The sequence below is a fragment of the Platichthys flesus genome, chromosome 16 (assembly GCF_949316205.1).
Source record: "Platichthys flesus chromosome 16, fPlaFle2.1, whole genome shotgun sequence".
Taxonomy (NCBI): Eukaryota; Metazoa; Chordata; class Actinopteri; order Pleuronectiformes; family Pleuronectidae; genus Platichthys; species Platichthys flesus.
Genome location: NC_084960.1, coordinates 20,174,133 through 20,202,109, shown reverse-complemented (window position 1 = coordinate 20,202,109; position 27,977 = coordinate 20,174,133). Strand labels below are relative to the sequence as shown.

The following is a 27,977-nucleotide window of genomic DNA, read 5'->3' as shown; positions in this document are numbered from 1 at the left end:
AGAAGCCTCTTGGACGACCAGTGTAACATCTTCAAAAAAACACAAGCAATGCCAGTTGCCTATGTACGCAGGTACAATACCAGAAAACATAAATTAGAGTCCTGTAGTCCCCTAAATTGTTCTCCAGTAAAGAAATGATAACCAACTGTGGTCTGCACGCATGGGTTAAAATCCAGTTTTTTCAGCAATAGTTTTCTTCTTCTTCTTGTGTCCACAGCCACTTGTCACCATTGTAACATGTCTCTTAAGAGCAGGAAAAGTTTCAATTTTAGGAGATACCTCTGAATAGGACGAGGTGGCCGAGTGGTCAAGGCGATGGACTGCTAATCCATTGTGCTCTGCACGCGTGGGTTCGAATCCCATCCTCGTCGCAGTGAAGTTTACAAGACACAAAGTTCTACTCTAATTGACTGAATCAGCTTACTCTGCTGCATGAGATTATTGTCTCAAATTCTGTATTCTCGTCACGTGTACTGACAAAAACGCTAACCAGGTGCTCTGAATCTCTCACCAACTTGAAATGACAGATTAGAAACATATTATTGGGGAAAATATGAGCATTTAGTTAGTGTCTAAGTATGGTGATACGCCACCATGTGCTCTCAAGAAAAATGTCCTTCCTACTTGGCGGTGGCTCTATAACTCTCTGAACCATGCTGGAAGGATGGAACTGCATTTTTCTGTATAATATCAGTCCATGGCATAAAAACAAGGAAACCCATCTTGTTTTAGAAGGGGACTATATCAAACTGAATTACAGAACTTTCCCAATCAGACTAAAATCAAGATATTACAAATTTCCTGGAGAATGTGGGCATCGATCCCACTACTTCTCGCATGCTAAGCGAGCTCTCTACCATTTGAGCTAATTCCCCATCCGCAGAGCTCTCTGTAAATGACTTACTTGTCCAGTCTCCCCTGAGGGCCTGTGATGAGAGACTTCATTCATTTGTCTAGGCAATGTGATCCAGTCCAGGACAGAACAACATACACGCTGAAGAGGTTGCCATGATTTGCCACAGAAGCTATTCTTACACAGGGGGATTATCTCAAATGGTAGAGCACTCGCTTTGCATGTGAGAGGTAGTGGGATCGATGCCCACATTCTACACTATTGAACCCTTCATTCCCCTTTGTGAGTGACATCCATTGTCTTTGACCTTAAGATGAAACTTATCGGCTGCAAACACGTGTGCATAGGCTTGCTGTGGTTTCTTGAAAACCTGTCACTTCTCTTTCCAGATCCTCTTTCAGTTTTAACTTATTAGTGGGAGGCTACAGGTATTTCCACTCTCTGGCCCTTTGCATATCTTGACATTGCGTGTAACCCTAATGACTCACACCATAGCGAAATGCTATACACACCTTGACCCAAGGAGCTCCACACAATACCATTTGGTGGGGGGTTAAACGACCTGCAAGTTTAAACACCAACTCTGAGTATAGGTGAAGATCCTAGAGAGATTTCATACCTGAAACCTCCCACAAGTCTTTTAGAACTAAAGAAGCCTCTTGGACGACCAGTGTAACATCTTCAAAAAAACACAAGCAAGGCCAGTTGCCTATGTACGCAGGTACAATACCAGAAAACATGAATTAGAGTCCTGTAGTCCCCTAAATTGTTCTCCAGTAAAGAAATGATAACCAACTGTGGTCTGCACGCATGGGTTAAAATCCAGTTTTTTCAGCAATAGTTTTCTTCTTCTTCTTGTGTCCACAGCCACTTGTCACCATTGTAACATGTCTCTTAAGAGCAGGAAAAGTTTCAATTTTAGGAGATAAATTTACCTCTGAATAGGACGAGGTGGCCGACTGGTCAAGGCGATGGACTGCTAATCCATTGTGCTCTGCACGCGTGGGTTCGAATCCAATCCTTGTCGCAGTGAAGTTTACAAGACACAAAGTTCTACTCTAATTGACTGAATCAGCTTACTCTGCTGCTTGAGATTATTATCTCAAATGCTGTATTCTCTTCACGTGTACTGACAAAAACCCTAACCAGGTGCTCTGAATCTCTCACCAACTTGAAATGACAGATTAGAAACATATTATTGGGGAAAATATGAGCATTTAGTTAGTGTCTAAGTATGGTGATACGCCACCATGTGCTCTCAAGAAAAATGTCCTTCCTACTTGGCGGTGGCTCTATAACTCTCTGAACCATGCTGGAAGGATGGAACTGCATTTTTCTGTATAATATCAGTCCATGGCATAAAAACAAGGAAACCCATCTTGTTTTAGAAGGGGACTATATCAAACTGAATTACAGAACTTTCCCAACCAGCCTAAAATCAAGATATTACAAATTTCCTGGAGAATGTGGGCATCGATCCCACTACTTCTCGCATGCTAAGCGAGCGCTCTACCATTTGAGCTAATTCCCCATCCGCAGAGCTCTCTGTAAATGACTTACTTGTCCAGTCTCCCCTGAGGGCCTGTGATCAGAGACTTCATTCATTTGTCTAGGCAATGTGATCCAGTCCAGGACAGAACAACATACACGCTGAAGAGGTTGCCATGATTTGCCACAGAAGATAATCTTACACAGGGGTATTAGCTCAAATGGTAGAGTGCTCGCTTTGCATGTGAGAGGTAGTGGGATCGATGCCCACATTCTACACTATTGAACCCTTCATTCCCCTTTGTGAGTGACATCCATTGTCTTTGACCTTAAGATGAAACTTATCGGCTGCAAACACGTGTGCATAGGCTTGCTGTGGTTTCTTGAAAACCTGTCACTTCTCTTTCCAGATCCTCTTTCAGTTTTAACTTATTAGTGGGAGGCTACAGGTATTTCCACTCTCTGGCCCTTTGCATATCTTGACATTGCGTGTAACCCTAATGACTCACACCATAGCGAAATGCTATACACACCTTGACCCAAGGAGCTCCACACAATACCATTTGGTGGGGGGTTAAACAACCTGCAAGTTTAAACACCAACTCTGAGTATAGGTGAAGATCCTAGAGAGATTTCATACCTGAAACCTCCCACAAGTCTTTTAGAACTAAAGAAGCCTCTTGGACGACCAGTGTAACATCTTCAAAAAAACACAAGCAAGGCCAGTTGCCTATGTACGCAGGTACAATACCAGAAAACATAAATTAGAGTCCTGTAGTCCCCTAAATTGTTCTCCAGTAAAGAAATGATAACCAACTGTGGTCTGCACGCATGGGTTAAAATCCAGTTTTTTCAGCAATAGTTTTCTTCTTCTTCTTGTGTCCACAGCCACTTGTCACCATTGTAACATGTCTCTTAAGAGCAGGAAAAGTTTGAATTTTAGGAGATACATTTGAATAGGACGAGGTGGCCGAGTGGTCAAGGCGATGGACTGCTAATCCATTGTGCTCTGCACGCGTGGGTTCGAATCCCATCCTCGTCGCAGTGAAGTTTACAAGACACGAAGTTCTACTCTGATTGACTGAATCAGCTTACTCTGCTGCATGAGATTATTGTCTCAAATTCTGTATTCTCGTCACGTGTACTGACAAAAACGCTAACCAGGTGCTCTGAATCTCTCACCAACTTGAAATGACAGATTAGAAACATATTATTGGGGAAAATATGAGCATTTAGTTAGTGTCTAAGTATGGTGATACGCCACCATGTGCTCTCAAGAAAAATGTCCTTCCTACTTGGCGGTGGCTCTATAACTCTCTGAACCATGCTGGAAGGTTGGAACTGCATTTTTCTGTATAATATCAGTCCATGGCATAAAAACAAGGAAACCCATCTTGTTTTAGAAGGGGACTATATCAAACTGAATTACAGAACTTTCCCAACCAGCCTAAAATCAAGATATTACAAATTTCCTGGAGAATGTGGGCATCGATCCCACTACTTCTCGCATGCTAAGCAAGCGCTCTACCATTTGAGCTAATTCCCCATCTGCAAAGCTCTCTGTAAATGACTTACTTGTCCAGTCTCCCCTGAGGGCCTGTGATGAGAGACTTCATTCATTTGCCTATGCAATGTGATCCAGTCTAGGACAGAACAACATACATGCTGAAGAGGTTGCCATGATTTGCCACAGAAGCTATTCTTACACAGGGGGATTAGCTCAAATGGTAGAGCGCTCGCTTTGCATGTGAGAGGTAGTGGGATCGATGCCCACATTCTCCACTATTGAACCATTAATTCTCCTTTGTGAGTCACATCCATTGTCTTCGACCTTAAGATGAAACTTATCGGCTGCAAACACGTGTCCATAGGCTTGCTGTGGTTTCTTGAAAACCTCTCACTTCTCTTTCCAGATCCTCTTTCAGTTTTAACTTATTAGTGGGAGGCTACAGGTATTTCCACTCTCTGGCCCTTTGCATATCTTGACATTGCATGTAACCCTAATGACTCACACCATAGCGAAATGCTATACACACCTTGACCCAAGGAGCTCCACACAATACCATTTGGTGGGGGGTTAAACGACCTGCAAGTTTAAACACCAACTCTGAGTATAGGTGAAGATCCTAGAGAGATTTCATAACTGAAACCTCCCACAAGTCTTTTAGAACTAAAGAAGCCTCTTGGACGACCAGTGTAACATCTTCAAAAAAACACAAGCAAGGCCAGTTGCCTATGTATGCAGGTACAATACCAGAAAACATAAGTTAGAGTCCTGTAGTCCCCCAAATTGTTCTCCAGTAAAGAAATGATAACCAACTGTGGTCTGCACGCATGGGTTAAAATCCTGTTTTTTCAGCAATAGTTTTCTTCGTCTTCTTGTGTCCACAGCCACTTGTCACCATTGTAACATGTCTTTTAAGAGCAGGAAAAGTTTGTATTTTAGGAGATAAATTTACCTCTGAATAGGACGAGGTGGCCGAGTGTTCAAGGCGATGGACTGCTAATCCATTGTGCTCTGCACGCGTGGGTTCGAATCCCATCCTCGTCGCAGTGAAGTTTACAAGACACAAAGTTCTACTCTAATTGACTGAATCAGCTTACTCTGCTGCTTGAGATTATTATCTCAAATGCTGTATTCTCGTCACGTTTTCTGACAAAAATGTTAACCAGTTGCTCTGAATCTCTCACCAACTTGAAATGACAGATTAGAAACATATTATTGGGGAAAATATGAGCATTTAGTTAGTGTCTAAGTATGGTGATACGCCACCATGTGCTCTCAAGAAAAATGTCCTTCCTGCTTGGCGGTGGCTCTATAACTCTCTGAACCATGCTGGAAGGATGGAACTGCATTTTTCTGTATAATATCAGTCCATGGCATAAAAACAAGGAAACCCATCTTGTTTTAGAAGGGGACTATATTAAACTGAATTACAGAACTTTCCCAACCAGACTAAAATTAAGATATTACAAATTTCCTGGAGAATGTGGGCATCGATCCCACTACTTCTCGCATGCTAAGCGAGCGCTCTACCATTTGAGCTAATTCCCCATCCGCAGAGCTCTCTGTAAATGACTTACTTGTCCATTCTCCCCTGAGGGCCTGTGATGAGAGACTTCATTCATTTGTCTAGGCAATGTGATCCAGTCCAGGACAGAACAACATACACGCTGAAGAGGTTGCCATGATTTGCCACAGAAGCTATTCTTACACAGGGGGATTATCTCAAATGGTAGAGCACTCGCTTTGCATGTGAGAGGTAGTGGGATCGATGCCCACATTCTCCACTATTGAACCCTTAATTCCCCTTTGTGAGTGACATCCATTGTCTTCGACCTTAAGATGAAACTTATCGGCTGCAAACACGTGTGCATAGGCTTGCTGTGGTTTCTTGAAAACCTGTCACTTCTCTTTCCAGATCCTCTTTCAGTTTTAACTTATTAGTGGGAGGCTACAGGTATTTCCACTCTCTGGCCCTTTGCATATCTTGACATTGCGTGTAACCCTAATGACTCACACCATAGCGAAATGCTATACACACCTTGACCCAAGGAGCTCCACACAATACCATTTGGTGGGGGGTTAAACGACCTGCAAGTTTAAACACCAACTCTGAGTATAGGTGAAGATCCTAGAGAGATTTCATACCTGAAACCTCCCAAAAGTCTTTTAGAACTAAAGAAGCCTCTTGGACGACCAGTGTAACATCTTCGAAAAAACACAAGCAAGGCCAGTTGCCTATGTACGCAGGTACAATACCAGAAAACATAAGTTAGAGTCCTGTAGTCCCCTAAATTGTTCTCCAGTAAAGAAATGATAACCAACTGTGGTCTGCACGCATGGGTTAAAATCCTGTTTTTTCAGCAATAGTTTTCTTCTTCTTCTTGTGTCCACAGCCACTTGTCACCATTGTAACATGTCTCTTAAGAGCAGGAAAAGTTTGAATTTTAGGAGATAAATTTACCTCTGAATAGGACGAGGTGGCCGAGTGGTCAAGGCGATGGACTGCTAATCCATTGTGCTCTGCACGCGTGGGTTCGAATCCCATCCTCATCGCAGTGACGTTTACAAGACACAAAGTTCTACTCTAATTGACTGAATCAGCTTACTCTGCTGCATGAGATTATTGTCTCAAATGCTGTATTCTCGTCACGTGTACTGACAAAAATGGTAACCAGGTGCTCTGAATCTATCACCAACTTGAAATGACAGATTATAAACATATTATTGGGGAAAATATGAGCATTTAGTTAGTGTCTAAGTATGGTGATACGCCACCATGTGCTCTCAAGAAAAATGTCCTTCCTACTTGGCGGTGGCTCTATAACTCTCTGAACCATGCTGGAAGGATGGAACTGCATTTTTCTGTATAATATCAGTCCATGGCATAAAAACAAGGAAACCCATCTTGTTTTAGAAGGGGACTATATCAAACTGAATTACAGAACTTTCCCAACCAGACTAAAATCAAGATATTACAAATTTCCTGGAGAATGTGGGCATCGATGCCACTACTTCTCGCATGCTAAGCGAGCGCTCTACCATTTGAGCCAGATCCTCTTTCAGTTTTAACTTATTAGTGGGAGGCTACAGGTATTTCCACTCTCTGGCCCTTTGCATATCTTGACATTGCGTGTAACCCTAATGACTCACACCATAGCGAAATGTTATACACACCTTGACCCAAGGAGCTCCACACAATACCATTTGGTGGGGGGTTAAACGACCTGCAAGTTTAAACACCAACTCTGAGTATAGGTGAAGATCCTAGAGAGATTTCATACCTGAAACCTCCCACAAGTCTTTTAGAACTAAAGAAGCCTCTTGGACGACCAGTGTAACATCTTCAAAAAAACACAAGCAAGGCCAGTTGCCTATGTTTGCAGGTACAATACCAGAAAACATAAGTTAGAGTCCTGTAGTCCCCCAAATTGTTCTCCAGTAAAGAAATGATAACCAACTGTGGTCTGCACGCATGGGTTAAAATCCTGTTTTTTCAGCAATAGTTTTCTTCGTCTTCTTGTGTCCACAGCCACTTGTCACCATTGTAACATGTCTTTTAAGAGCAGGAAAAGTTTGTATTTTAGGAGATAAGTTTACCTCTGAATAGGACGAGGTGGCCGAGTGTTCAAGGCGATGGACTGCTAATCCATTGTGCTCTGCACGCGTGGGTTCGAATCCCATCCTCGTCGCAGTGAAGTTTACAAGACACAAAGTTCTACTCTAATTGACTGAATCAGCTTACTCTGCTGCTTGAGATTATTATCTCAAATGCTGTATTCTCGTCACGTGTACTGACAAAAACGCTAACCAGGTGCTCTGAATCTCTCACCAACTTGAAATGACAGATTAGAAACATATTATTGGGGAAAATATGAGCATTTAGTTAGTGTCTAAGTATGGTGATACGCCACCATGTGCTCTCAAGAAAAATGTCCTTCCTACTTGGCAGTGGCTCTATAACTCTCTGAACCATGCTGGAAGGATGGAACTGCATTTTTCTGTATAATATCAGTCCATGGCATAAAAACAAGGAAACCCATCTTGTTTTAGAAGGGGACTTTATCAAACTGAATTACAGAACTTTCCCAACCAGCCTAAAATCAAGATATTACAAATTTCCTGGAGAATGTGGGCATCGATCCCACTACTTCTCGCATGCTAAGCGAGCGCTCTACCATTTGAGCTAATTCCCCATCTGCAGAGCTCTCTGTAAATGACTTACTTGTCCAGTCTCCCCTGAGGGCCTGTGATGAGAGACTTTATTCATTTGTCTAGGCAATGTGATCCAGTCCAGGACAGAACAACATACACGCTGAAGAGGTTGCCATGATTTGCCACAGAAACTATTCTTACACAGGGGGATTAGCTCAAATGGTAGAGCACTCGCTTTGCATGTGAGAGGTAGTGGGATCGATGCCCACATTCTCCACTATTGAACCATTAATTCCCCTTTGTGAGTGACATCCATTGTCTTTGACCTTAAGATGAAACTTATCGGCTGCAAACACGTGTGCATAGGCTTGCTGTGGTTTCTTGAAAACCTGTCACTTCTCTTTCCAGATCCTCTTTCAGTTTTAACTTATTAGTGGGAGGCTACAGGTATTTCCACTCTCTGGCCCTTTGCATATCTTGACATTGCATGTAACCCTAATGACTCACACCATAGCGAAATGCTACACACACCTTGACCCAAGGAGCTCCACACAATACCATTTGGTGGGGGGTTAAACGACCTGCAAGTTTAAACACCAACTCTGAGTATAGGTGAAGATCCTAGAGAGATTTCATAACTGAAACCTCCCACAAGTCTTTTGGAACTAAAGAAGCCTCTTGGACGACCAGTGTAACATCTTCAAAAAAACACTAGCAAGGCCAGTTGCCTATGTATGCAGGTACAATACCAGAAAACATAAGTTAGAGTCCTGTAGTCCCCCAAATTGTTCTCCAGTAAAGAAATGATAACCAACTGTGGTCTGCACGCATGGGTTAAAATCCTGTTTTTTCAGCAATAGTTTTCTTCGTCTTCTTGTGTCCACAGCCACTTGTCACCATTGTAACATGTCTTTTAAGAGCAGGAAAAGTTTGTATTTTAGGAGATAAATTTACCTCTGAATAGGACGAGGTGGCCGAGTGTTCAAGGCGATGGACTGCTAATCCATTGTGCTCTGCACGCGTGGGTTCGAATCCCATCCTCGTCGCAGTGAAGTTTACAAGACACAAAGTTCTACTCTAATTGACTGAATCAGCTTACTCTGCTGCTTGAGATTATTATCTCAAATGCTGTATTCTCGTCACGTTTTCTGACAAAAATGTTAACCAGTTGCTCTGAATCTCTCACCAACTTGAAATGACAGATTAGAAACATATTATTGGGGAAAATATGAGCATTTAGTTAGTGTCTAAGTATGGTGATACGCCACCATGTGCTCTCAAGAAAAATGTCCTTCCTGCTTGGCGGTGGCTCTATAACTCTCTGAACCATGCTGGAAGGATGGAACTGCATTTTTCTGTATAATATCAGTCCATGGCATAAAAACAAGGAAACCCATCTTGTTTTAGAAGGGGACTATATTAAACTGAATTACAGAACTTTCCCAACCAGACTAAAATTAAGATATTACAAATTTCCTGGAGAATGTGGGCATCGATCCCACTACTTCTCGCATGCTAAGGGAGCGCTCTACCATTTGAGCTAATTCCCCATCTGCATAGCTCTCTGTAAATGACTTACTTGTCCAGTCTCCCCTGAGGGCCTGTGATGAGAGACTTCATTCATTTGCCTATGCAATGTGATCCAGTCTAGGACAGAACAACATACATGCTGAAGAGGTTGCCATGATTTGCCACAGAAGCTATTCTTACACAGGGGGATTAGCTCAAATGGTAGAGCGCTCGCTTTGCATGTGAGAGGTAGTGGGATCGATGCCCACATTCTCCACTATTGAACCATTAATTCTCCTTTGTGAGTCACATCCATTGTCTTCGACCTTAAGATGAAACTTATCGGCTGCAAACACGTGTCCGTAGGCTTGCTGTGGTTTCTTGAAAACCTGTCACTTCTCTTTCCAGATCCTCTTTCAGTTTTAACTTATTAGTGGGAGGCTACAGGTATTTCCACTCTCTGGCCCTTTGCATATCTTGACATTGCGTGTAACCCTAATGACTCACACCATAGCGAAATGCTATACACACCTTGACCCAAGGAGCTCCACACAATACCATTTGGTGGGGGGTTAAACGACCTGCAAGTTTAAACACCAACTCTGAGTATAGGTGAAGATCCTAGAGAGATTTCATACCTGAAACCTCCCACAAGTCTTTTAGAACTAAAGAGGCCTCTTGGACGACCACTGTAACATCTTCAAAAAAACACAAGCAAGGCCAGTTGCCTATGTATGCAGGTACAATACCAGAAAACATAAGTTAGAGTCCTGTAGTCCTCCAAATTGTTCTCCAGTAAAGAAATGATAACCAACTGTGGTCTGCACGCATGGGTTAAAATCCTGTTTTTTCAGCAATAGTTTTCTTCGTCTTCTTGTGTCCACAGCCACTTGTCACCATTGTAACATGTCTTTTAAGAGCAGGAAAAGTTTGTATTTTAGGAGATAAATTTACCTCTGAATAGGACGAGGTGGCCGAGTGTTCAAGGCGATGGACTGCTAATCCATTGTGCTCTGCACGCGTGGGTTCGAATCCCATCCTCGTCGCACAGAAGTTTACAAGACACAAAGTTCTACTCTAATTGACTGAATCAGCTTACTCTGCTGCTTGAGATTATTATCTCAAATGCTGTATTCTCGTCACGTGTACTGACAAAAACGCTAACCAGGTGCTCTGAATCTCTCACCAACTTGAAATGACAGATTAGAAACATATTATTGGGGAAAATATGAGCATTTAGTTAGTGTCTAAGTATGGTGATACGCCACCATGTGCTCTCAAGAAAAATGTCCTTCCTACTTGGCAGTGGCTCTATAACTCTCTGAACCATGCTGGAAGGATGGAACTGCATTTTTCTGTATAATATCAGTCCATGGCATAAAAACAAGGAAACCCATCTTGTTTTAGAAGGGGACTTTATCAAACTGAATTACAGAACTTTCCCAACCAGCCTAAAATCAAGATATTACAAATTTCCTGGAGAATGTGGGCATCGATCCCACTACTTCTCGCATGCTAAGCGAGCGCTCTACCATTTGAGCTAATTCCCCATCTGCAGAGCTCTCTGTAAATGACTTACTTGTCCAGTCTCCCCTGAGGGCCTGTGATGAGAGACTTTATTCATTTGTCTAGGCAATGTGATCCAGTCCAGGACAGAACAACATACACGCTGAAGAGGTTGCCATGATTTGCCACAGAAACTATTCTTACACAGGGGGATTAGCTCAAATGGTAGAGCACTCGCTTTGCATGTGAGAGGTAGTGGGATCGATGCCCACATTCTCCACTATTGAACCATTAATTCCCCTTTGTGAGTGACATCCATTGTCTTTGACCTTAAGATGAAACTTATCGGCTGCAAACACGTGTGCATAGGCTTGCTGTGGTTTCTTGAAAACCTGTCACTTCTCTTTCCAGATCCTCTTTCAGTTTTAACTTATTAGTGGGAGGCTACAGGTATTTCCACTCTCTGGCCCTTTGCATATCTTGACATTGCGTGTAACCCTAATGACTCACACCATAGCGAAATGCTATACACACCTTGACCCAAGGAGCTCCACACAATACCATTTGGTGGGGGGTTAAACGACCTGCAAGTTTAAACACCAACTCTGAGTATAGGTGAAGATCCTAGACAGATTTAATACCTGAAACCTCCCACAAGTCTTTTAGAACTAAAGAAGCCTCTTGGACGACCAGTGTAACATCTTCAAAAAAACACAAGCAAGGCCAGTTGCCTATGTATGCAGGTACAATACCAGAAAACATAAGTTAGAGTCCTGTAGTCCCCTAAATTGTTCTCCAGTAAAGAAATGATAACCAACTGTGGTCTGTACGCATGGGTTAAAATCCAGTTTTTTCAGCAATAGTTTTCTTCTTCTTCTTGTGTCCACAGCCACTTGTCACCATTGTAACATGTCTCTTAAGAGCAGGAAAAGTTTGAATTTTAGGAGATAAATTTACCTCTGAATAGGACGAGGTGGCCGAGTGGTCGAGGCGATGGGCTGCTAATACATTGTGCTCTGTACGCGTGGGTTCGAATCACATCCTTGTCGCAGTGAAGTTTACAAGACACAAAGTTCTACTCTAATTGACTGAATCAGCTTACTCTGCTGCTTGAGATTATTATCTCAAATGCTGTATTCTCGTCACGTGTACTGACAAAAACGCTAACCAGGTGCTCTGAATCTCTCACCAACTTGAAATGACTAATTAGAAACATATTATTGGGGAAAATATGAGCATTTAGTTAGTGTCTAAGTATGGTGATACGCCACCATGTGCTCTCAAGAAAAATGTCCTTCCTACTTGGCGGTGGCTCTATAACTCTCTGAACCATGCTGGAAGGATGGAACTGCATTTTTCTGTATGATATCAGTCCATGGCATAAAAACAAGGAAACCCATCTTGTTTTAGAAGGGGACTATATCAAACTGAATTACAGAACTTTCCCAACCAGACTAAAATCAAGATATTACAAAATTCCTGGAGAATGTGGGCATCGATCTCACCACTTCTCGCATGCTAAGCGAGCGCTCTACCATTTGAGCTAATTCCCAATCCGCAGAGCTCTCTGTAAATTACTTACTTGTCCAGTCTCCCCTGAGGGCCTGCGATGAGAGACTTCATTCATTTGTCTAGGCAATGTGATCCAGTGTAGGACAGAACAACATACACGCTGAAGAGGTTGCCATGATTTGCCACAGAAACTATTCTTACACAGGGGGATTAGCTCAAATGGCAGAGCGCTCGCTTTGCATGTGAGAGGTAGTGGGATCGATGCCCACATTCTACAATATTGAACCCTTCATTCCCCTTTGTGAGTGACATCCATTGTCTTCGACCTTAAGATGAAACTTATCGGCTGCAAACACGTGTGCATAGGCTTGCTGTGGTTTCTTGAAAACCTGTCACTTCTCTTTCCAGATCCTCTTTCAGTTTTAACTTATTAGTGGGAGGCTACAGGTATTTCCACTCTCTGGCCCTTTGCATATCTTGACATTGCGTGTAACCCTAATGACTCACACCATAGCGAAATGCTATACACACCTTGACCCAAGGAGCTCCACACAATACCATTTGGTGGGGGGTTAAACGACCTGCAAGTTTAAACACCAACTCTGAGTATAGGTGAAGATCCTAGAGAGATTTCATACCTAAAACCTCGCACAAGTCTTTTAGAACTAAAGAAGCCTCTTGGACGACCAGTGTAACATCTTCAAAAAAACACAAGCAAGGCCAGTTGCCTATGTACGCAGGTACAATACCAGAAAACATAAGTTAGAGTCCTGCAGTCCCCTAAATTGTTCTCCAGTAAAGAAATGATAACCAACTGTGGTCTGCACGCATGGGTTAAAATCCTGTTTTTTCAGCAATAGTTTTCTTCTTCTTCTTGTGTCCACAGCCACTTGTCACCATTGTAACATGTCTCTTAAGAGCAGGAAAAGTTTCAATTTTAGGAGTTAAATTTACCTCTGAATAGGACGAGGTGGCCGAGTGGTCAAGGCGATGGACTGCTAATCCATTGTGCTCTGCACGCGTGGGTTCGAATCCCATCCTCGTCGCAGTGAAGTTTACAAGACACAAAGTTCTACTCCAATTGACTGAATCAGCTTACTCTGCTGCATGAGATTATTGTCTCAAATTCTGTATTCTCGTCACGTGTACTGACAAAAACGCTAACCAGGTGCTCTGAATCTCTCACCAACTTGAAATGACTAATTAGAAACATATTATTGGGGAAAATATCAGCATTTAGTTAGTGTCTAAGTATGGTGATACGCCACCATGTGCTCTCAAGAAAAATGTCCTTCCTACTTGGCGGTGGCTCTATAACTCTCTGAACCATGCTGGAAGGATGGAACTGCATTTTTCTGTATAATATCAGTCCATGGCATAAAAACAAGGAAACCCATCTTGTTTTAGAAGGGGACTATATCAAACTGAATTACAGAACTTTCCCAACCAGACTAAAATCAAGATATTACAAAATTCCTGGAGAATGTGGGCATTGATCCCACTACTTCTCGCATGCTAAGCGAGCGCTCTACCATTTGAGCTAATTCCCCATCCGCAGAGCTCTCTGTAAATGACTTACTTGTCCAGTCTCCCCTGAGGGCCTGTGATGAGAGACTTCATTCATTTGTCTAGGCAATGTGATCCAGTCCAGGACAGAACAACATACACGCTGAAGAGGTTGCCATGATTTGCCACAGAAACTATTCTTACACAGGGGGATTAGCTCAAATGGTAGAGCGCTCACTTTGCATGTGAGAGGTAGTGGTATCGATGCCCACATTCTCCACTATTGAACCATTAATTCCCCTTTGTGAGTGACATCCATTGTCTTCGACCTTAAGATGAAACTTATCGGCTGCAAACACGTGTGCATAGGTTTGCTGTGGTTTCTTGAAAACCTGTCACTTCTCTTTCCAGATCCTCTTTCAGTTTTAACTTATTAGTGGGAGGCTACAGGTATTTCCACTCTCTGGCCCTTTGCATATCTTTACATTGCGTGTAACCCTAATGACTCACACCATAGCGAAATGCTATACACACCTTGACCAAAGGAGCTCCACACAATACCATTTGGTGGGGGGTTAAACGACCTGCAAGTTTAAACACCAACTCTGAGTATAGGTGAAGATCCTAGAGAGATTTCATACCTGAAACCTCCCACAAGTCTTTTAGAACTAAAGAAGCCTCTTGGACGACCAGTGTAACATCTTCAAAAAAACACAAGCAAGGCCAGTTGCCTATGTACGCAGGTACAATACCAGAAAACATAAGTTACAGTCCTGTAGTCCCCTAAATTGTTCTCCAGTAAAGAAATGATAACCAACTGTGGTCTGCACGCTTGGGTTGAAATCCAGTTTTTTCAGCAATAGTTTTCTTCTTCTTCTTGTGTCCACAGCCACTTGTCACCATTGTAACATGTCTCTTAAGAGCAGGAAAAGTTTGAATTTTAGGAGATAAATTTACCTCTGAATAGGATGAGGTTGCCGAGTGGTCAAGGCGATGGACTGCTAATCCATTGTGCTCTGCACGCGTGGGTTCGAATCCCATCCTTGTCGCAGTGAAGTTTACAAGACACAAAGTTCTACTCTAATTGACTGAATCAGCTTACTCTGCTGCTTGAGATTATTATCTCAAATGCTGTATTCTCGTCACGTGTACTGACAAAAACGCTAACCAGGTGCTCTGAATCTCTCACCAACCTGAAATGACTAATTAGAAACATATTATTGGGGAAAATATGAGCATTTAGTTAGTGTCTAAGTATGGTGATACGCCACCATGTGCTCTCAAGAAAAATGTCCTTCCTACTTGGCGGTGGCTCTATAACTCTCTGAACCATGCTGGAAGGATGGAACTGCATTTTTCTGTATAATATCAGTCCATGGCATAAAAACAAGGAAACCCATCTTGTTTTAGAAGGGGACTATATCAAACTGAATTACAGAACTTTCCCAACCAGACTAAAATCAAGATATTACAAAATTCCTGGAGAATGTGGGCATTGATCCCACTACTTCTCGCATGCTAAGCGAGCGCTCTACCATTTGAGCTAATTCCCCATCTGCATAGCTCTCTGTAAATGACTTACTTGTCCAGTCTCCCCTGAGGGCCTGTGATGAGAGACTTCATTCATTTGCCTATGCAATGTGATCCAGTCTAGGACAGAACAACATACATGCTGAAGAGGTTGCCATGATTTGCCACAGAAGCTATTCTTACACAGGGGGATTAGCTCAAATGGTAGAGCGCTCGCTTTGCATGTGAGAGGTAGTGGGATCGATGCCCACATTCTCCACTATTGAACCATTAATTCTCCTTTGTGAGTCACATCCATTGTCTTCGACCTTAAGATGAAACTTATCGGCTGCAAACACGTGTCTGTAGGCTTGCTGTGGTTTCTTGAAAACCTGTCACTTCTCTTTCCAGATCCTCTTTCAGTTTTAACTTATTAGTGGGAGGCTACAGGTATTTCCACTCTCTGGCCCTTTGCATATCTTGACATTGCGTGTAACCCTAATGACTCACACCATAGCGAAATGCTATACACACCTTGACCCAAGGAGCTCCACACAATACCATTTGGTGGGGGGTTAAACGACCTGCAAGTTTAAACACCAACTCTGAGTATAGGTGAAGATCCTAGAGAGATTTCATACCTGAAACCTCCCACAAGTCTTTTAGAACTAAAGAGGCCTCTTGGACGACCACTGTAACATCTTCAAAAAAACACAAGCAAGGCCAGTTGCCTATGTATGCAGGTACAATACCAGAAAACATAAGTTAGAGTCCTGTAGTCCTCCAAATTGTTCTCCAGTAAAGAAATGATAACCAACTGTGGTCTGCACGCATGGGTTAAAATCCTGTTTTTTCAGCAATAGTTTTCTTCGTCTTCTTGTGTCCACAGCCACTTGTCACCATTGTAACATGTCTTTTAAGAGCAGGAAAAGTTTGTATTTTAGGAGATAAATTTACCTCTGAATAGGACGAGGTGGCCGAGTGTTCAAGGCGATGGACTGCTAATCCATTGTGCTCTGCACGCGTGGGTTCGAATCCCATCCTCGTCGCACAGAAGTTTACAAGACACAAAGTTCTACTCTAATTGACTGAATCAGCTTACTCTGCTGCTTGAGATTATTATCTCAAATGCTGTATTCTCGTCACGTGTACTGACAAAAACGCTAACCAGGTGCTCTGAATCTCTCACCAACTTGAAATGACAGATTAGAAACATATTAGTTTTTTTCAGTTTTAACTTATTAGTGGGAGGTCAGTTTTAACTTATTAGTGGGAGGCTACAGGTATTTCCACTCTCTGGCCCTTTGCATATCTTTACATTGCGTGTAACCCTAATGACTCACACCATAGCGAAATGCTATACACACCTTGACCAAAGGAGCTCCACACAATACCATTTGGTGGGGGGTTAAACGACCTGCAAGTTTAAACACCAACTCTGAGTATAGGTGAAGATCCTAGAGAGATTTCATACCTGAAACCTCCCACAAGTCTTTTAGAACTAAAGAAGCCTCTTGGACGACCAGTGTAACATCTTCAAAAAAACACAAGCAAGGCCAGTTGCCTATGTACGCAGGTACAATACCAGAAAACATAAGTTACAGTCCTGTAGTCCCCTAAATTGTTCTCCAGTAAAGAAATGATAACCAACTGTGGTCTGCACGCTTGGGTTGAAATCCAGTTTTTTCAGCAATAGTTTTCTTCTTCTTCTTGTGTCCACAGCCACTTGTCACCATTGTAACATGTCTCTTAAGAGCAGGAAAAGTTTGAATTTTAGGAGATAAATTTACCTCTGAATAGGATGAGGTTGCCGAGTGGTCAAGGCGATGGACTGCTAATCCATTGTGCTCTGCACGCGTGGGTTCGAATCCCATCCTTGTCGCAGTGAAGTTTACAAGACACAAAGTTCTACTCTAATTGACTGAATCAGCTTACTCTGCTGCTTGAGATTATTATCTCAAATGCTGTATTCTCGTCACGTGTACTGACAAAAACGCTAACCAGGTGCTCTGAATCTCTCACCAACCTGAAATGACTAATTAGAAACATATTATTGGGGAAAATATGAGCATTTAGTTAGTGTCTAAGTATGGTGATACGCCACCATGTGCTCTCAAGAAAAATGTCCTTCCTACTTGGCGGTGGCTCTATAACTCTCTGAACCATGCTGGAAGGATGGAACTGCATTTTTCTGTATAATATCAGTCCATGGCATAAAAACAAGGAAACCCATCTTGTTTTAGAAGGGGACTATATCAAACTGAATTACAGAACTTTCCCAACCAGACTAAAATCAAGATATTACAAAATTCCTGGAGAATGTGGGCATTGATCCCACTACTTCTCGCATGCTAAGCGAGCGCTCTACCATTTGAGCTAATTCCCCATCCGCAGAGCTCTCTGTAAATGACTTACTTGTCCAGTCTCCCCTGAGGGCCTGTGATGAGAGACTTCATTCATTTGTCTAGGCAATGTGATCCAGTCCAGGACAGAACAACATACACGCTGAAGAGGTTGCCATGATTTGCCACAGAAACTATTCTTACACAGGGGGATTAGCTCAAATGGTAGAGCGCTCACTTTGCATGTGAGAGGTAGTGGTATCGATGCCCACATTCTCCACTATTGAACCATTAATTCCCCTTTGTGAGTGACATCCATTGTCTTCGACCTTAAGATGAAACTTATCGGCTGCAAACACGTGTGCATAGGTTTGCTGTGGTTTCTTGAAAACCTGTCACTTCTCTTTCCAGATCCTCTTTCAGTTTTAACTTATTAGTGGGAGGCTACAGGTATTTCCACTCTCTGGCCCTTTGCATATCTTTACATTGCGTGTAACCCTAATGACTCACACCATAGCGAAATGCTATACACACCTTGACCAAAGGAGCTCCACACAATACCATTTGGTGGGGGGTTAAACGACCTGCAAGTTTAAACACCAACTCTGAGTATAGGTGAAGATCCTAGAGAGATTTCATACCTGAAACCTCCCACAAGTCTTTTAGAACTAAAGAAGCCTCTTGGACGACCAGTGTAACATCTTCAAAAAAACACAAGCAAGGCCAGTTGCCTATGTACGCAGGTACAATACCAGAAAACATAAGTTACAGTCCTGTAGTCCCCTAAATTGTTCTCCAGTAAAGAAATGATAACCAACTGTGGTCTGCACGCTTGGGTTGAAATCCAGTTTTTTCAGCAATAGTTTTCTTCTTCTTCTTGTGTCCACAGCCACTTGTCACCATTGTAACATGTCTCTTAAGAGCAGGAAAAGTTTGAATTTTAGGAGATAAATTTACCTCTGAATAGGATGAGGTTGCCGAGTGGTCAAGGCGATGGACTGCTAATCCATTGTGCTCTGCACGCGTGGGTTCGAATCCCATCCTTGTCGCAGTGAAGTTTACAAGACACAAAGTTCTACTCTAATTGACTGAATCAGCTTACTCTGCTGCTTGAGATTATTATCTCAAATGCTGTATTCTCGTCACGTGTACTGACAAAAACGCTAACCAGGTGCTCTGAATCTCTCACCAACCTGAAATGACTAATTAGAAACATATTATTGGGGAAAATATGAGCATTTAGTTAGTGTCTAAGTATGGTGATACGCCACCATGTGCTCTCAAGAAAAATGTCCTTCCTACTTGGCGGTGGCTCTATAACTCTCTGAACCATGCTGGAAGGATGGAACTGCATTTTTCTGTATAATATCAGTCCATGGCATAAAAACAAGGAAACCCATCTTGTTTTAGAAGGGGACTATATCAAACTGAATTACAGAACTTTCCCAACCAGATTAAAATGAAGATATTACAAATTTCCTGGAGAACGTGGGCATCGATCCCACTACTTCTCGCATGCTAAGCGAGCGCTCTACCATTTGAGCTAATTCCCCATCCGCAGAGCTCTCTGTAAATGACTTACTTGTCCAGTCTCCCCTGAGGGCCTGTGATGAGAGACTTCATTCATTTGTTTAGGCAATGTGATCCAGTCCAGGACAGAACAACATACACGCTGAAGAGGTTGCATTGATTTGCCACAGAAGATAATCTTACACAGGGGGATTAGCTCAAATGGTAGAGCGCTCGCTTTGCATGTGAGAGGTAGTGGGATCGATGCCCACATTCTACAATGTTGAACCCGCAATAAACCCCTTTGTGAGTGACATCCATTGTCTTCGACCTTAAGATGAAACTTATCGGCTGCAAACACGTGTGCATAGGCTTGCTGTTGTTTCTTGAAAACCTGTCACTTCTCTTTCCAGATCCTCTTTCAGTTTTAACTTTTTAGTTGGAGGCTACAGGTATTTCCACTCTCTGGCCCTTTGCATATCTTGACATTGCGTGTAACCCTAATGACTCACACCATAGTGAAATGCTATACACTCCTTGACCCAAGGAGCTCCACACAATACCATTTGGTGGGGGGTTAAACGACCTGCAAGTTTAAACACCAACTCTGAGTATAGGTGAAGATCCTAGAGAGATTTCATACCTGAAACCTCCCACAAGTCTTTTAGAACTAAAGAAGCCTCTTGGACGTCCAGTGTAACATCTTCAAAAAAAACACAAGCAAGGCCAGTTGCCTATGTATGCAGGTACAATACCAGAAAACATAAGTTAGAGTCCTGTAGTCCCCTAAATTGTTCTCCAGTAAAGAAATGATAACTAACTGTGGTCTGCACGCATGGGTTATAATCCAGTTTTTTCAGCAATAGTTGTCTTCTTCTTCTTGTGTCCACAGCCACTTGTCACCATTGTAACATGTCTCTTAAGAGCAGGAAAAGTTTCAATTTTAGGAGATAAATTTACCTCTGAATAGGACGAGGTGGCCGAGGGGTCAAGGCGATGGACTGCTAATCCATTGTGCTCTGCACGCGTGGGTTCGAAGCCCATCCTTGTCGCAGTGAAGTTTACAAGACACAAAGTTCTACTCTAATTGACTGAATCAGCTTACTCTGCTGCTTGAGATTATTATCGCAAATGCTGTATATTGTCACGTGTACTGACAAAAACGCTAACCAGGTGCTCTGAATCTCTCACCAACTTGAAATGACAGATTAGAAACATATTATTGGGGAAAATATGAGCATTTAGTTAGTGTCTAAGTATGGTGATACGCCACCATGTGCTCTCAAGAAAAATGTCCTTCCTACTTGGCGGTGGCTCTATAACTCTCTGAACCATGCTGGAAGGATGGAACTGCATTTTTCTGTATAATATCAGTCCATGGCATAAAAACAAGGAAACCCATCTTGTTTTAGAAGGGGACTATATCAAACTGAATTACAGAACTTTCCCAACCAGACTAAAATCAAGATATTACAAAATTCCTGGAGAATGTGGGCATCGATCTCACTACTTCTCGCATGCTCTACCATGCTCTACCATTTGAGCTAATTCCCAATCCACAGAGCTCTCTGTAAATTACTTACTTGTCCAGTCTCCCCTGAGGGCCTGTGATGAGAGACTTCATTCATTTGTCTAGGCAATGTGATCCAGTGTAGGACAGAACAACATACACGCTGAAGAGGTTGCCATGATTTGCCACAGAAACTATTCTTACACAGGGGGATTAGCTCAAATGGTAGAGCGCTCGCTTTGCATGTGAGAGGTAGTGGGATCGATGCCCACATTCTCCACTATTGAACCATTAATTCCCCTTTGTGAGTGACATCCATTGTCTTTGACCTTAAGATGAAACTTATCGGCTGCAAACACGTGTGCATAAGCTTGCTGTGGTTTCTTGAAAACCTGTCACTTCTCTTTCCAGATCCTCTTTCAGTTTTAACTTATTAGTGGGAGGCTACAGGTATTTCCACTCTCTGGCCCTTTGCATATCTTGACATTGCGTGTAACCCTAATGACTCACACCATAGCGAAATGCTATACACACCTTGACCCAAGGAGCTCCACACAATACCATTTGGTGGGGGGTTAAACGACCTGCAAGTTTAAACACCAACTCTGAGTATAGGTGAAGATCCTAGAGAGATTTCATACCTGAAACCTCCCACAAGTCTTTTAGAACTAAAGAAGCCTCTTGGACGACCAGTGTAACATCTTCAAAAAAACACAAGCAAGGCCAGTTGCCTATGTACGCAGGTACAATACCAGAAAACATAAGTTAGAGTCCTGTAGTCCCCTAAATTGTTCTCCAGTAAAGAAATGATAACCAACTGTGGTCTGCACGCATGGGTTAAAATCCATTTTTTTCAGCAATAGTTTTCTTCTTCTTCTTGTGTCCACAGCCACTTGTCACCATTGTAACATGTCTCTTAAGAGCAGGAAAAGTTTCAATTTTAGGAGATAAATTTACCTCTGAATAGGACGAGGTGGCCGAGTGGTCAAGGCGATGGGCTGCTAATCCATTGTGCTCTGCACGCGTGGGTTCGAATCCCATCCTTGTCGCAGTGAAGTTTACAAGACACAAAGTTCTACTCTAATTGACTGAATCAGCTTACTCTGCTGCTTGAGATTATTATCTCAAATGCTGTATATTGTCACGTGTACTGACAAAAACGCTAACCAGGTGCTCTGAATCTCTCACCAACTTGAAATGACAGATTAGAAACATATTATTGGGGAAAATATCAGCATTTAGTTAGTGTCTAAGTATGGTGATACGCCACCATGTGCTCTCAAGAAAAATGTCCTTCCTACTTGGCGGTGGCTCTATAACTCTCTGAACCATGCTGGAAGGATGGAACTGCATTTTTCTGTATAATATCAGTCCATGGCATAAAAACAAGGAAACCCATCTTGTTTTAGAAGGGGACTATATCAAACTGAATTACAGAACTTTCCCAACCAGACTAAAATCAAGATATTACAAAATTCCTGGAGAATGTGGGCATCGATCTCACTACTTCTCGCATGCTAAGCGAGCGCTCTACCATTTGAGCTAATTCCCAATCCGCAGAGCTCTCTGTAAATTACTTACTTGTCCAGTCTCCCCTGAGGGCCTGCGATGAGAGACTTCATTCATTTGTCTAGGCAATGTGATCCAGTGTAGGACAGAACAACATACACGCTGAAGAGGTTGCCATGATTTGCCACAGAAACTATTCTTACACAGGGGGATTAGCTCAAATGGTAGAGCGCTCGCTTTGCATGTGAGAGGTAGTGGGATCGATGCCCACATTCTCCACTATTGAACCATTCCCCTTTGTGAGTGACATCCATTGTCTTCGACCTTAAGATGAAACTTATCGGCTGCAGCCACGTGTGAATTGGCTTGCTGTTGTTTCTTGAAAACCTGTCACTTCTCTTTCCAGATCCTCTTTCAGTTTTAACTTTTTAGTGGGAGGCTACAGGTATTTCCACTCTCTGGCCCTTTGCATATCTTGACATTGCGTGTAACCCTGATGACTCACACCATAGCGAAATGCTATACACACCTTGACCCAAGGAGCTCCACACAATACCATTTGGTGGGGGGTTAAACGACCTGCAAGTTTAAACACCAACTCTGAGTATAGGTGAAGATCCTAGAGAGATGTCATACCTGAAACCTCCCACAAGTCTTTTAGAACTAAAGAAGCCTCTTGGACGACCAGTGTAACATCTTCAAAAAAACACAAGCAAGGCCAGTTGCCTATGTATGCAGGTACAATACCAGAAAACATAAGTTAGAGTCCTGTAGTCCCCTAAATTGTTCTCCAGTAAAGAAATGATAACCAACTGTGGTCTGCACGCATGGGTTAAAATCCAGTTTTTTCAGCAATAGTTTTCTTCTTCTTCTTGTGTCCACAGCCACTTGTCACCATTGTAACATGTCTCTTAAGAGCAGGAAAAGTTTGAATTTTAGGAGATACGTCTGAATAGGACGAGGTGGCCGAGTGGTCAAGGCGATGGACTGCTAATCCATTGTGCTCTGCACGCGTGGGTTCGAATCCCATCCTCGTCGCAGTGAAGTTTACAAGACACGAAGTTCTACTCTGATTGACTGAATCAGCTTACTCTGCTGCATGAGATTATTGTCTCAAATTCTGTATTCTCGTCACGTGTACTGACAAAAACGCTAACCAGGTGCTCTGAATCTCTCACCAACTTGAAATGACAGATTAGAAAAATATTATTGGGGAAAATATGAGCATTTAGTTAGTGTCTAAGTATGGTGATACGCCACCATGTGCTCTCAAGAAAAATGTCCTTCCTACTTGGCGGTGGCTCTATAACTCTCTGAACCATGCTGGAAGGATGGAACTGCATTTTTCTGTATAATATCAGTCCATGGCATAAAAACAAGGAAACCCATCTTGTTTTAGAAGGGGACTATATCAAACTGAATTACAGAACTTTCCCAATCAGACTAAAATCAAGATATTACAAATTTCCTGGAGAATGTGGGCATCGATCCCACTACTTCTCGCATGCTAAGCGAGCGCTCTACCATTTGAGCTAATTCCCCATCCGCAGAGCTCTCTGTAAATGACTTACTTGTCCAGTCTCCCCTGAGGGCCTGTGATGAGAGACTTCATTAATTTGTCTAGGCAATGTGATCCAGTCCAGGACAGAACAACATACACGCTGAAGAGGTTGCCATGATTTGCCACAGAAGCTATTCTTACACAGGGGGATTATCTCAAATGGAAGAGCACTCGCTTTGCATGTGAGAGGTAGTGGGATCGATGCCCACATTCTACACTATTGAACCCTTCATTCCCCTTTGTGAGTGACATCCATTGTCTTTGACCTTAAGATGAAACTTATCGGCTGCAAACACGTGTGCATAGGCTTGCTGTGGTTTCTTGAAAACCTGTCACTTCTCTTTCCAGATCCTCTTTCAGTTTTAACTTATTAGTGGGAGGCTACAGGTATTTCCACTCTCTGGCCCTTTGCATATCTTGACATTGCGTGTAACCCTAATGACTCACACCATAGCGAAATGCTATACACACCTTGACCCAAGGAGCTCCACACAATACCATTTGGTGGGGGGTTAAACAACCTGCAAGTTTAAACACCAGCTCTGAGTATAGGTGAAGATCCTAGAGAGATTTCATACCTGAAACCTCCCACAAGTCTTTTAGAACTAAAGAAGCCTCTTGGACGACCAGTGTAACATCTTCAAAAAAACACAAGCAAGGCCAGTTGCCTATGTACGCAGGTACAATACCAGAAAACATAAGTTAGAGTCCTGTAGTCCCCTAAATTGTTCTCCAGTAAAGAAATGATAACCAACTGTGGTCTGCACGCTTGGGTTGAAATCCAGTTTTTTCAGCAATAGTTTTCTTCTTCTTCTTGTGTCCACAGCCACTTGTCACCATTGTAACATGTCTCTTAAGAGCAGGAAAAGTTTGAATTTTAGGAGATAAATTTACCTCTGAATAGGATGAGGTTGCCGAGTGGTCAAGGCGATGGACTGCTAATCCATTGTGCTCTGCACGCGTGGGTTCGAATCCCATCCTTGTCGCAGTGAAGTTTACAAGACACAAAGTTCTACTCTAATTGACTGAATCAGCTTACTCTGCTGCTTGAGATTATTATCTCAAATGCTGTATTCTCGTCACGTGTACTGACAAAAACGCTAACCAGGTGCTCTGAATCTCTCACCAACCTGAAATGACTAATTAGAAACATATTATTGGGGAAAATATGAGCATTTAGTTAGTGTCTAAGTATGGTGATACGCCACCATGTGCTCTCAAGAAAAATGTCCTTCCTACTTGGCGGTGGCTCTATAACTCTCTGAACCATGCTGGAAGGATGGAACTGCATTTTTCTGTATAATATCAGTCCATGGCATAAAAACAAGGAAACCCATCTTGTTTTAGAAGGGGACTATATCAAACTGAATTACAGAACTTTCCCAACCAGATTAAAATGAAGATATTACAAATTTCCTGGAGAACGTGGGCATCGATCCCACTACTTCTCGCATGCTAAGCGAGCGCTCTACCATTTGAGCTAATTCCCCACCCGCAGCTCTCTCTGTAAATGACTTATTTGTCCAGTCTCCCCTGAGGGCCTGTGATCAGAGACTTCACTCATTTGTCTAGGCAATGTGATCCAGTCCAGGACAGAACAACATACACGCTGAAGAGGTTGCCATGATTTGCCACAGAAGCTATTCTTACACAGGGGGATTATCTCAAATGGTAGAGCACTCGCTTTGCATGTGAGAGGTAGTGGGATCGATGCCCACATTCTACACTATTGAACCCTTCATTCCCCTTTGTGAGTGACATCCATTGTCTTTGACCTTAAGATGAAACTTATCGGCTGCAAACACGTGTGCATAGGCTTGCTGTGGTTTCTTGAAAACCTGTCACTTCTCTTTCCAGATCCTCTTTCAGTTTTAACTTATTAGTGGGAGGCTACAGGTATTTCCACTCTCTGGCCCTTTGCATATCTTGACATTGCGTGTAACCCTAATGACTCACACCATAGCGAAATGCTATACACACCTTGACCCAAGGAGCTCCACACAATACCATTTGGTGGGGGGTTAAACAACCTGCAAGTTTAAACACCAACTCTGAGTATAGGTGAAGATCCTAGAGAGATTTCATACCTGAAACCTCCCACAAGTCTTTTAGAACTAAAGAAGCCTCTTGGACGACCAGTGTAACATCTTCAAAAAAACACAAGCAAGGCCAGTTGCCTATGTATGCAGGTACAATACCAGAAAACATAAGTTAGAGTCCTGTAGTCCCCCAAATTGTTCTCCAGTAAAGAAATGATAACCAACTGTGGTCTGCACGCATGGGTTAAAATCCTCGTTTTTCAGCAATAGTTTTCTTCGTCTTCTTGTGTCCACAGCCACTTGTCACCATTGTAACATGTCTTTTAAGAGCAGGAAAAGTTTGTATTTTAGGAGATAAATTTACCTCTGAATAGGACAAGGTGGCCGAGTGTTCAAGGCGATGGACTGCTAATCCATTGTGCTCTGCACGCGTGGGTTCGAATCCCATCCTCGTCGCAGTGAAGTTTACAAGACACAAAGTTCTACTCTAATTGACTGAATCAGCTTACTCTGCTGCTTGAGATTATTATCTCAAATGCTGTATTCTCGTCACGTTTTCTGACAAAAATGTTAACCAGTTGCTCTGAATCTCTCACCAACTTGAAATGACAGATTAGAAACATATTATTGGGGAAAATATGAGCATTTAGTTAGTGTCTAAGTATGGTGATACGCCACCATGTGCTCTCAAGAAAAATGTCCTTCCTGCTTGGCGGTGGCTCTATAACTCTCTGAACCATGCTGGAAGGATGGAACTGCATTTTTCTGTATAATATCAGTCCATGGCATAAAAACAAGGAAACCGATCTTGTTTTAGAAGGGGACTATATTAAACTGAATTACAGAACTTTCCCAACCAGACTAAAATTAAGATATTACAAATTTCCTGGAGAATGTGGGCATCGATCCCACTACTTCTCGCATGCTAAGCGAGCGCTCTACCATTTGAGCTAATTCCCCATCTGCATAGCTCTCTGTAAATGACTTACTTGTCCAGTCTCCCCTGAGGGCCTGTGATGAGAGACTTCATTCATTTGCCTATGCAATGTGATCCAGTCTAGGACAGAACAACATACATGCTGAAGAGGTTGCCATGATTTGCCACAGAAGCTATTCTTACACAGGGGGATTAGCTCAAATGGTAGAGCGCTCGCTTTGCATGTGAGAGGTAGTGGGATCGATGCCCACATTCTCCACTATTGAACCATTAATTCTCCTTTGTGAGTCACATCCATTGTCTTCGACCTTAAGATGAAACTTATCGGCTGCAAACACGTGTCCATAGGCTTGCTGTGGTTTCTTGAAAACCTGTCACTTCTCTTTCCAGATCCTCTTTCAGTTTTAACTTATTAGTGGGAGGCTACAGGTATTTCCACTCTCTGGCCCTTTGCATATCTTGACATTGCGTGTAACCCTAATGACTCACACCATAGCGAAATGCTATACACACCTTGACCCAAGGAGCTCCACACAATACCATTTGGTGGGGGGTTAAACGACCTGCAAGTTTAAACACCAACTCTGAGTATAGGTGAAGATCCTAGAGAGATTTCATACCTGAAACCTCCCACAAGTCTTTTAGAACTAAAGAAGCCTCTTGGACGACCAGTGTAACATCTTCAAAAAAACACAAGCAAGGCCAGTTGCCTATGTATGCAGGTACAATACCAGAAAACATAAGTTAGAGTCCTGTAGTCCCCCAAATTGTTCTCCAGTAAAGAAATGATAACCAACTGTGGTCTGCACGCATGGGTTAAAATCCTCGTTTTTCAGCAATAGTTTTCTTCTTCTTCTTGTGTCCACAGCCACTTGTCACCATTGTAACATGTCTTTTAAGAGCAGGAAAAGTTTGTATTTTAGGAGATAAATTTACCTCTGAATAGGACGAGGTGGCCGAGTGGTCAAGGCGATGGACTGCTAATCCATTGTGCTCTGCACGCGTGGGTTCGAATCCCATCCTTGTCG

General features: G+C 42.6%; 7 non-coding genes across 7 annotated transcripts; all 7 read left to right on the top strand.

Annotated features, from left to right (window-relative positions):
- Positions 1-289: 289 nt before the first annotated feature.
- On the top strand, positions 290-371 carry trnas-gcu (transfer RNA serine (anticodon GCU)). Its single transcript has one exon. It is a non-coding gene; the product is annotated as a tRNA-Ser (tRNA).
- A 2,930-nt stretch (positions 372-3,301) lies between these two features.
- trnas-gcu (transfer RNA serine (anticodon GCU)) lies at positions 3,302-3,383 on the top strand. The gene has a single exon. It is a non-coding gene; the product is annotated as a tRNA-Ser (tRNA).
- Positions 3,384-6,319: 2,936 nt separating this feature from the next.
- Positions 6,320-6,401, top strand: trnas-gcu (transfer RNA serine (anticodon GCU)). The gene has a single exon. It is a non-coding gene; the product is annotated as a tRNA-Ser (tRNA).
- A 7,090-nt stretch (positions 6,402-13,491) lies between these two features.
- trnas-gcu (transfer RNA serine (anticodon GCU)) lies at positions 13,492-13,573 on the top strand. Its single transcript has one exon. It is a non-coding gene; the product is annotated as a tRNA-Ser (tRNA).
- Positions 13,574-21,870: 8,297 nt separating this feature from the next.
- On the top strand, positions 21,871-21,952 carry trnas-gcu (transfer RNA serine (anticodon GCU)). The gene has a single exon. It is a non-coding gene; the product is annotated as a tRNA-Ser (tRNA).
- A 1,416-nt stretch (positions 21,953-23,368) lies between these two features.
- On the top strand, positions 23,369-23,450 carry trnas-gcu (transfer RNA serine (anticodon GCU)). Its single transcript has one exon. It is a non-coding gene; the product is annotated as a tRNA-Ser (tRNA).
- A 4,445-nt stretch (positions 23,451-27,895) lies between these two features.
- On the top strand, positions 27,896-27,977 carry trnas-gcu (transfer RNA serine (anticodon GCU)). The gene has a single exon. It is a non-coding gene; the product is annotated as a tRNA-Ser (tRNA).